We start from the raw sequence: 11,629 nt of genomic DNA on the forward strand, positions 1-11,629 counted from the left end.
TTTTTCTTCTTTGCGTCATGTGCTGTTTGGGGAGTGTTTTTTGGAAGGGCCATCCTGCGTGACACTGCAGTGCCACTCCTAGATGGGCCAGGTGTTTTGTGTCGGCCACTAGGGTCGCTTAGCTTACTCACACAGCTACCTCATTGCGCCTCTTTTTTTCTTCTTTGCGTCATGTGCTGTTTGGGGAGTGTTTTTTGGAAGGGCCATCCTGCGTGACACTGCAGTGCCACTCCTAGATGGGCCAGGTGTTTGTGTCGGCCACTAGGGTCGCTTAGCTTACTCACACAGCTACCTCATTGCGCCTCTTTTTTTCTTCTTTGCGTTATGTGCTGTTTGGGGAATGTTTTTTGGAAGGGCCATCCTGCGTGACACTGCAGTGCCACTCCTAGATGGGCCAGGTGTTTGTGTCGGCCACTAGGGTCGCTTAGCTTACTCACACAGCTACCTCATTGCGCCTCTTTTTTTCTTCTTTGCGTCATGTGCTGTTTGGGGAGTGTTTTTTGGAAGGGCCATCCTGCGTGACACTGCAGTGCCACTCCTAGATGGGCCAGGTGTTTGTGTCGGCCACTAGGGTCGCTTAGCTTACTCACACAGCTACCTCATTGCGCCTCTTTTTTTCTTCTTTGCGTCATGTGCTGTTTGGGGAGTGTTTTTTGGAAGGGCCATCCTGCGTGACACTGCAGTGCCACTCCTAGATGGGCCAGGTGTTTGTGTCGGCCACTAGGGTCGCTTAGCTTACTCACACAGCTACCTCATTGCGCCTCTTTTTTTCTTCTTTGCGTCATGTGCTGTTTGGGGAGTGTTTTTTGGAAGGGCCATCCTGCGTGACACTGCAGTGCCACTCCTAGATGGGCCAGGTGTTTGTGTCGGCCACTAGGGTCGCTTAGCTTAGTCATCCAGCGACCTCGGTGCAAATTTTAGGACTAAAAATAATATTGTGAGGTGTGAGGTATTCAGAATAGACTGAAAATGAGTGGAAATTATGGTTTTTGAGGTTAATAATACTTTGGGATCAAAATGACCCCCAAATTCTATGATTTAAGCTGTTTTTTAGGGTTTTTTGAAAAAAACACCCGAATCCAAAACACACCCGAATCCGACAAAAAAAATTCGGTGAGGTTTTGCCAAAACGCGGTCGAACCCAAAACACGGCCGCGGAACCGAACCCAAAACCAAAACACAAAACCCGAAAAATTTCAAGTGCACATCCCTAGTTCTAATACTTCTCTTCCTTTGAAAAATATTTCCCTCCTGAACTTTGCTAAAACCTTTGGTATATTTGAAAGTTTCTATCATGTCTCCCCTTTCCCTTCTCTCCTCCATACTATACATGTTAAGATCTTTTAGCCTTTCCGGGTAAGTTTTGTGATGTAGGCCATTTTAAGCATGGATCTCTTGCAGTGTCTGACTGGGCCATGAAGGGCCCACCGGGGGAATGCAGTGATAGGGGCCCATACTTAGGGGTGTGGCCAGCCTACAAAGGGGGTGTGGTCAGCCTCCACAGAGTCTTGAAATACACAATAATTTAGTGCATTGTAATGCAACATATCTACCATGTATAATAGAAGTGCACAGTCTGGAACCTGATCCCTAGAGGAAGGAGTGGGCCCTCAGGCAGTGGGGCCTACCGGTGGTTTCCCTGGTACCCCGGTGGGCCAGTCCGACCTTGATCTCTTGTGTGTATGCCTCCCAGCGATAGCGATGCGTGTCCCTGCACATCGCTATCGCCCGCTGGGTGAAATGAGCGCACCCCCCTCCTCGGTCAGCATACATCGTGCAGCGCTGGGCTGAGCGGGGGGAGGGAGGGATGGATGGATGTGTGCTGAGCAGTCTGTGACAGATTGCTCAGCACACATCTCTCTTATGTATACTGGGCTTTACTTTTTACAACAACGAAAAGCTCAGCTTTTCACAGTGAGTTGAATAGGTTCCCAAAATATAAAGCTTCATTAAGTCACTGAAAACCATATGAATATAAAGAGACAGTTTGAAGACAAGTACAGGTGCTTTTTAATCAGAGTGTGGATCAAATAGTGTCTCTTCAGCTGTTGTTAAACTACAACTCTCATTATTTTTCATCTCTAATAGCTAATATTAGTTTCCATCTGCCCGCAACTCTTTACAGTTTAATACATCTCAAACAACTGAAGTGTGAGTAAAGTTAGTAAGTTAGAAGGTTTCATGTACGCCCATGGTGTATACTCAAAGGAGCCAGGCGGCAGATGTAACATTAAACAAGAGAATACAGTATGTAGTCCTTTCACTGATGCTCACAATATATAAATGTCACTTTCCTTATTGAGAAAACGTTTTCTTGTATCATATAAAATCCACACCAAAAAAAAAAAGTTCCAAAGTCCATTCTCTTTACAACTGTGCGTGTGTTAAGGTTAACGTCTGTCCACTCATGAGGTTTCCTCCAGCACAAGCAATAAAAGCAAGAGAAAGGACCATAGCACGATACGTTTATTAATAACATAGAACAAAATCACACTTTTAAAAAAAACACATGTGTAGTGCAAACAACACTCAATTTGTGGTCAGAGTAGCAGGGGATATAGGGGGTCATTCCGACCCGATCGCTCGCTGCAGTTTGTCGCAGCGCAGCGATCGGGTTGGAACTGCGCATGCGCCAGCGCCGCAGTGCGCCGGCGCATGGCAGTCGTCGGTGCCAAGCGATCGCCTCTGAGACAGAAGCGGTCGCTGGGCGGGAGGGGGCTTAACGGCCGGGAGCTGCACTGGCCGGGAGTTACTCCTCAAATACAAAGGCGCTTTTGTATTTGTGCGGGGTGGGGGGGATGGGCCGGCACTGACATGCGGGGCGGACTAGCCCTGTGCTGGGCGTCACCCCGCATGTCTGAGTTTACGATCGTAGCTGTGCTAAACTTAGCACAGCTACAATCAACTCGGAATGACCCCTATAGATGGGCTAATTGCTGGAGATACAGGAACAGGTGTTTAGGCAGTTCCATAAGAGCATGAGAGATCAAAATCACCAGGTGGTGTCCGGGGTCAGCCTCCTGGTCTGTAGCTCCTTCCGGGAATAACCCCTCTACAGCCTCTATGTCCCTTGTCCCGCCAACACATTTCAATCCCTTCTGGGATCTTTATCAAGGCTATTGATGTAGCTGTAACGTATTCTGCTAATTTGTACCAATAGAAACATAGAAAACTGGAAAGAGTTAGGGACATGTCTAAGGTGCACCTCTATATACAAATATGTAACTCCAAAAATATAAGATAGCATGGCAATGCCCCATCACTGCGATTTAGAACTCGACATGTACCTAAATAAGGCATTACCCACAAATCTGTTCTTGTTTTAAAGTGAATGTTTGGGTATTTTGCATAAAAGCTTTACATTTTAAATTAACATAAATGATCTAACACAGAGGTTCCCAAACTAGTTCTTCAAGGAACCTCCAGATTTTAAGGGGGGAATTCAATTGAGGGAAAAGGGTTAGAATTGCTGTTGTTGGCAACGGTAGCCCTGCTCCCACCCTTCACTTAGCCAATACATACATACCATCACGCATCCATTTTTGGTGATTTCTGTGGCTGGACAGTGACATTTGTAAAACCGGTTCTTAGCAAAAACCTGGGACCTAAGGAGAAGCTACCTGCCAAGTTTCAAGATTGTAGGCCTTGTGGTTTAAAATATTTCGTGTTGAGTCAATCAGTGAGTCAATCTCCTTTTTTGCCTTTTATATATATATATATATATATATATATATATATAGATTATTATCTTACCTTCACATCTCTTTATTTTACAAACCCAAACCCCCAAATCCTCTTTCCTTTTTCTCCTCTACTCATCCTCTTTTACTATGTTTTAATTTTTTTATTTCTAATTTCATTAATGCCATCTTTCTTCACACGTTTCAGGATGAATTCCTTTTTCCAATGCTCAATACCACTCTACAGACCCTATTATTATTATTATTATTATTATTACTACTATTATTATCCTTTATTTATATGGCGCCATAAGGGATCTGCAGCACCCATTACACAGTACATAATCAAATGAGCAAACAAGAAACAGCACTTGCAGTTCAAGACAATATAGGACAGGTATGGAAAACCAGGGGTTAGGTGCCATCAAAGAGAGTATGGAGTATAAGATAGTGTAAGTAAGAAAAGGAAAGGCACATGAGGAAAGAAGGTCCGGCTCTTGCAGTATCATGTTGTGTCTCAACCCTCCAGATATCCACACCCATTATATCAAGTTACTCCACATACAATAGTGCATCATGGCAGGGCTGAAATAAGGATTTTTGTCAACCGGGGCATTCTGCTGCAGACACCCCATCCTCCCACCCCATTGCAGAAGCCTGTGTCTCGGACTCTCAGCCCCTATATCTCTGCAGCAGCAGCCTGTGTTATGTTACCCCTTAGTTTTATAAACAATGTATATATGTAACATACGGAACTACAACATACAGTACCTCCCAACTGTCTCGATTTTGGCTGGACAGTCAGCAGCTCATTGAGCGCTGTCCATGCCCCCATAGTGACAAAAACGGGGGTGTGGTTTGCAATCACGGTGCTTCCTGTGACACCACGCCCCCTTGCTGCAAGGCCACACCTGTACCACAAGGCCACACCCCCTTTGGTGCGCGTTATTGCCCCTCCTTGGATACCAAAGAAGTTGGGAGGTATGCAACTATATCCTGTAAAATATGTCCTTATAAAAAGCAGTGCACTCCATGCTAACAATTCCTCAACTATTAGCCCAACTTTAAAGCTTTAAAGTGTTTTCATAAGGTATTTAACCCCTTCACTGTCCCTTTAGTAATCTATGCGCATGGCCATGCTTGTCGGTGCACACACCATAGGATTATCCTCATCAAACAATAAGTAGTGGCATCCTGGTTTTATAAGGAATCTTTCTCCCTTGTACATTAGTTGTAATACATTTCACATACCAACTAATAGAGTTTTTACTAACGTCTTTGATGCATTTAATGTGGTTTTAGCAGGCCCTGGTGACAGGGGGGTCTAAGGGCACAGCTCTACCAGGTCCCATTGTTTTTTCACCAAGTCTCTCATTGCTGCCTGCGCTGCTGAAAGTTCAGCAGAGTGCAGGTAGGCAGGTACAGGAAGCTTGCTGTAGCTTGCTCTGGCCACTACGTACAGCTGGCAGACACATATATCCTCCTCTCCCCTCCCCAACCCCCCCAGTACCCACCCTTCCTTTCCCCACTCCGGGTGTATAAAGCAACAGGCTGGCAAACACACCTCTCCCCCCACTGCATGCCATCTGCACCCTCTTCCCCTCAACCATGGTACACAGCCAGCTGGGAACAAGCAAAAAGCTGGGCATACCAAGCAGCCAGAGTGCACTGCAGGGGGTGGGGCTTCATGGAGCCTCGGCAATGTTGCATCTTTTAATAGATTTGATTTTTCTTTTAATCTGCAGCTATGATTCTAATGGGTGGTCCGGTGCACTCAGCGCCGCACTGAGGTGGACAGCAGAGGAGCAGTGTTGGGCAGCAGATACATAGAAGAAGGTATGTTTCAGGGCTAGAGGGACACTGTGCAGCTGGCTAAAGGGACACTGCGGGTTTTAGGGCTGAAGAGGCAGAAGGAACCTGGAAAGATGCTGTGGGGGATGTCTGGAGGAACGCTGTGGGGACTTAGGGTTGGGGAGCTAAAAATGGGTGTACTGGGCACCATGATTTCTGTTGTCCTGGGTTTTAGCAATAGTGGATGAGTTGTATTTCTATAGACATCAGTCTAAGGGGTCCTGTGGGCAGATATATCAATGACAGGCTGACGTTTGGCTTGTATGTCAATTTGTGCAGCTGTACTTACAAGTAGCTTTTACTATATCTCATTCTTTCTGATAAATTAGAACTTGATGTAGAAAGAGAGATGCTCCCCCTGCAGTCTTTACTGTGCCTACAGCATATCCGAGATCAGTATGAAATACCTACAATCAAAATCCCGACGGTCAAAATCCTAACAAGGTCAAAACCCCGCAAGGTCAAAATACTGGCATTTAAAATGTCAACAGGTCAAAAAGACGAAAGGAAAATGGCCCAGACGCGCTGTCACAGCTGCCAGAAGGGATTGTCGGTCCCTGAAAATATTTCAGAATAAGAAAGTGTAAACTGGCGCTTATGTGTTTCTCCAATATTAATAATGACTGTGGATCAATTTCAATAAAAATAACATAAAATTTATTACCTATACATCACAAACTAAAAAACTAAAAACATCCTGAACATATATATCCGATATAAAATTGAGGCATATATGGAGCTGAGAAATGTTTAAAGGTGGCTGCTTTCAGTGTCCACAAAAGGATCCCGGACTAAAGGGTACATTTACTAAGCAGTGATAAGAGCGGAGAAGTGAGCCAGTGGAGATATTTCCCCATCAACCAATCAGCAGCTCTGTATCATTTTATAGTATGCAAATTATAGATGTTACTTCAGTGCTGATTGGTTGCCATGGGCAACTTCTCCACTGGCTCACTTCTCTACTCTTATCACTGCTTAGTAAATGTACCCCTTAGTGCCTTGTGCAAAGTTCTCTGGTGAGAGGAAATATGTACAGCTGGTATTACCCGTGTTGATGGAGGCTTCCAGAGGTGTGGAGATTTTTCAGCAAGCAAGCTGTGGCAATGGAACAGCCTGGGTCTCTCCCATCAATGCTGTACAGATGAAATTCCTCAGAGTTCAAAAAAGGCAGGTTTGAAAGTCCATATCTGGATCCGTCTTTAAAGTGGAACACTTGTGATGGTCGTCGCAGCTTCAACACTTAACGCGTTTCCCTAGGTTAGGTCACCTAGCTTCATCAGAAGTATGGCTCCATCTGATTTTTGGGATCTATTTTATACCCCATTTAATGACCTGATGCCCCACAGGTGTGATGTAAAAATAGTCAATCATCCACAGTCATGCTAAAAATACAGAAATTCTATAAATAGTATACTCATAATATACATAGAAAAGATTGGGAGGCAAACCCACATGAAAAAGAACTTTAAGAAACAGCAAATCAATGAAATAAATCTCTATGATCAAGAGGGTCAGAGGTCAATGTAGTCACATGACTCACCCCCTGTTTATTATGGACAACCGCTTTTAATCAGATGCATTAATTCCAGAAACTTCCCTCCCCCAATTACTGGGATGGTAGTGTCCCCATAATGAATATAAAACTTACATGAATATCCCCAAGCTGATATATGGAGATGGGGAGGTTTTTCTCCGGGGCTCCGTATAGCGCTGTGCATTCCTTCCGGGTCACGTGACAGGCGGCGTCACGTGCAAAAAGCTTTACTAGGGCGCCCTGGTTGCTGAGCAACTCATGCGTGTATCCGCGTGGTGTGCAAAGCGTGACGCCGCTGTCACGTGATCGAAACTCCGGAGAAAGCATATTTGTGAGGCTGGTTGCTAAGTAACCTGAACGTGCACAAGCGTGGTGTACGTAACTATCAACCCGCTGTCATGCAACCAAAGGCTTCCAATTATGCAGCTACAGACATATATTCCCACTGGTGGGCTAATCAGAAACCAATTATAAATGAATATATACATTTAATATGATGAGGTCATTGTACCCACATAGGTTAGTAACTCGTTTTTAATAATTACTATGTCCCTCAGCAACATACTATTATACAGCCCACATGACCAGATGTAATCATATATTGGAATCTCATTGTATTTGTACACACCAAGCATTACATAATAAATAGTCACAAATATTATAGCGCTCATATCACTTAGAATGGGAAACAACTAAGTTATATTGTATTATTTTTTGTTATTTGTTTTTTATATATGTTTTTTATTTTTATTTTTTATATATATTTTAGCCCTCAAGAACACTGAAAGAAGTAACATGATTATAGTTAATATAATAATGACATGCATTATGGTTATAGGGAAGCTTATCCCATTCATAGGTGTCTACTTATGTATGGTAAATAAAGAAAACTGACTCACATTGAGTCTAGGAGGCAATTATAGGTACATTTAATGCTGAGAGTATTCATAGGACATGTTAGACCCAAGTCATCACAACCCTGTCGAGAAACATAGGGTGGCTGTACAGCCCTGGAGTGACTCCAGTTGACAGGAGTTCCTGAACACTCAAAAGGAAGTTTTGAGTGACCGCTAATCCTAAACGTGCTGACAGGTATAAACACTGTCCCGTCCAGGGTTACGTGGGAGTCTCCAAGGCCATACAGACCACACACAGGTGACACAGATTTGTCACCTGTACCTATTGGTCTCGAGAGAGGTTGGTGACATGGGATCAACATGAGAAGGTGGTCAAATATAATTAATAAATTCTAAACCACTACATTTAGTTCCATTGTCTCATTTAGACCTGTAGGGTGCACTGAATTGAACTGAAGCATCCAGTAGATTTCTCTCTTGCATAATAACGAAAATCTATCACCCCCTCTCCCCGTAGGGGCTATATGTTCCAATGCTAAAATCGAGAGACAGCTAGGATCTTTCTGATGTGTGGAATAAAAATGTCGAGACACACTATGTTTGAAAAAACCTTTTGCAATATTTCTTTTATGCTCCATGAACCTGGTACGCAGTTTCCTAGTGGTGCGGCCCACATAGTATAGGTTGCAACTGCACCAAAGGAGGTAGACTACATAGGAGGAGTCACAATTTATAAATGATTTAATGAAATGAGTATCTATTTTATTTGGTAGTTCGATTGACACAGTTTTCCTTAGTGTATGGAGACAGACTTGGCATTTATTTTTACCACAATGAAAAAAACCCGAAGGTTTTTTTGTCAACCATTCAGAGCCTGATTCTTGTTTTCCAGTACAGTCTTTATTCTCTACTTTTTTCAAAAAGCTTGGAGCTAAAAGAGTTTTTAGAGACCTATTTTTTCGATAGATAATGAGTGGAGCTTGAGGAAGTGTCTCCACCAAGATACGGTCCTGTTTCAAAATTTTATAGTTTCTATTTATTATACTGCGTATCTGTCCTGCACAACTGTTGAATTTACATATAAATGCAGAACTCCTATCTTTTTTGGTTGGGTCTTCTTCTCTTTTAGAATGATGTTGTAAAAGGCTATTTCTATCCAAATCAGAAACCTCCGTGAGGGCTTTTTGTAAAATGTTATCTGGATACCCACACTCTCTAAAGGAAGTTAGTAGGGTATCCGCTTGTTCAGTGAAAGTGGTAAAATTGGAGCAATTTCTTCTAAGGCGGATAAGTTGTCCCTTAGGAATATTTTGCTTCCAGGGTTTATGATGTGCACTGCTAAAGTGCAAAAAGGAGTTGGTATTGGTCTTTTTATTAAATGTGGACGTAACTATTTTATTATTGATAATCTCTAAATCAATATCTAAAAAATTAATTTTGGTGGTGTGAAACATGGAAGTGAAAGTGAGGTTATACTTATTGCGTGATAGTGACTGAATGAACTGTGAGGCAGAGTGTGAATCCCCATCCCAAATGATAAAGAGATCATCTATGTAACGGCCATAGAGGACCAGGTTCGCCTCCCAGCCGCCCCCCCACACATGGGTTTGTTCAACCTCCCCCATGTAGAGGTTGGCATAGCTGGGTGCGAACCTGGTCCCCATGGCCGTGCCCATTACCTGAAGATAAAAATCACCCAGAAATAAAAAATAATTATGTGATAGAATAAAAGATATGGAAGAAATAAGAAAAGATTTCTGTTCCTCACTGAGGTCATCATCCATATCTAATCTCCTTTTAATTACTTCACACCCCAATTGATGAGGGATATTTGTGTAAAGTGCAGATACATCCAAGGTGAGAAAAGAATAGGATTCTTTCCACGAGATGGTATTTAATAAATTTAGAAAATGTGTGGTATCTTTAATGTGAGACCTCAGTGAGGACACTCTAGATTGAAGAAAAGAATCTACATAGAAAGAAAGATTTGAAGTTAAAGAATCGATACTTGAAATGATAGGTCTCCCAGGAGGTGTAGTGAGGGATTTGTGAATTTTGGGTAAATAATAAAAAACTGGAATGTGAGGGTGGGTAGAAAAAAGAAAATGATATATATCTCTAGTGATGGTGCCTGAGTCTAAGGCTCCTTCAAATAAAGTTTTTAGGTCTGACTGGAATTTTAATGTAGGGTCGCCCTTTAAAATGTGATAGTGTTCTGAATTATTAAGTTGTCTAAGTGATTCTGTTATATAATCGGCACGATTCAGAATTACTAACCCCCCCCCCCTTATCTGCTTCTTTTATTATAATAGTTGAATCATCCACCAATGATTTGAGCGCTTCCTTTTCTTTCCTATTTAAGTTGGATGATTGTTTTTTGTCATAATATTTTTGGCACATGTCCTTGAAATCATCCAAGGTGATGCGATAAAAGGTTTCGATAGAACTGCTTTTTGCACTGATTGGGAAGAACTCCGATCTCTTCTTAAATCTATTTGTATTTTTAATATCATAGATTTTGATTTCAGTATTGGGGGAATCTTCTAAATCTACATTACCCTCCTGCCACAGGCTCTCCAAGGTATTTAGTAGAAAGGTATCTGTACTATCTAATACTATAGGAATGGAAGTGTCCTGTAAGGTTTTTAATCGTTTGTTCGCAAAGTAACGTTTACGACAAAGTGTGCGAACAAATTTGTTTAGATCAACATATAAATCAAACAGATTAGGACCGCTTGTGGGGGCAAACTTGAGTCCCTTCCCAAGCAGTGTTAATTCTGATTGGGTGAGTTGCTTAGAAGATAAATTAATTACTTTCTTGGAGTCCCTCTCTAGATCTGATGTGTAAGCTTGTTTATTCTTAAGTGGATGTTTATGTCTCAATCGTCCTCCTCTCGTGCCTCTGCACTTGGATTTCTGACTCTTTTGTTTCTGAAGTCTGCTCTCTGTCTCTTTGGTGGAGATTCCCACCTGTTGTGTCTGTACTCCCTGTCTAAAAAATGATCCTCTCTATTTCGAATTCTACCTCTGTAGGAGTCTGTATTTGTTGGTTCCGGTTTGTCTTGATAATAGCCTGGATTATTTTTATTATTAAATTCCTTTTTCCTGGCTCCTAGTTGTTTTGGTGACCTCTTTGGATCAACTGAATGGCTAAGGGCTTCAAATCTGTTAGTATGTTCAAAATTTTCCCGTCTATCCTGTTGGTGGCGTGAATATTCCCTCTCCCTCCCAGAGTTATTTCTAGGGGTACCTGGCCTTCGAATTTGTTTAGAATTATTCCTGTAACTTCTGATTTGGTCATTCTTATAATCAAATGAGTCTCTCTTAAACTTTCTATATTTATTATCCATCAAGTTCTTTTCAAAGTTTATAACTCTCTCATTAATACGTCTGTCTTTCTCCTTAAATTCTGTTAATGACATATATTTATCCATTGATTTTTTCAAAACATCAATTTCTTTTTCTATTTGTTGAACCTTATATGATCTAAATTTTATAATGGTTTTCATGAGGGCTAACGAGCAATTATCTAACAAATTGTCCCATTCTTTTTGGAACTCAGGGTAGTCAGAAAAGATTGAGTTCTTGAATAACCTGAGTCCCCTTGGTACCATCCCCTTGTCCAGATAATTCTGTAAGTTAGTACTGTCTAACCAGTTTCTTGATTCACTTTTGAGAAGATCTTCTAAAGCATAAAAATCCTTATT

General features: G+C 42.0%; 1 long non-coding RNA gene across 1 annotated transcript in view; it reads left to right on the top strand.

The window, feature by feature from the left end:
- The window catches only part of LOC134935141 (uncharacterized), an 80,366-nt gene extending 74,211 nt beyond the window's left edge, over positions 1-6,155 (top strand). The window contains exons 2-3 of the long non-coding RNA XR_010179931.1: positions 5,426-5,516; positions 5,861-6,155. This is a non-coding gene — a long non-coding RNA (uncharacterized LOC134935141). The remainder of the gene's footprint in view (positions 1-5,425; positions 5,517-5,860) is intronic.
- Positions 6,156-11,629: the final 5,474 nt, after the last annotated feature.

The sequence above is a fragment of the Pseudophryne corroboree genome, chromosome 6, assembly GCF_028390025.1.
Source record: "Pseudophryne corroboree isolate aPseCor3 chromosome 6, aPseCor3.hap2, whole genome shotgun sequence".
NCBI lineage: Eukaryota > Metazoa > Chordata > Amphibia > Anura > Myobatrachidae > Pseudophryne > Pseudophryne corroboree.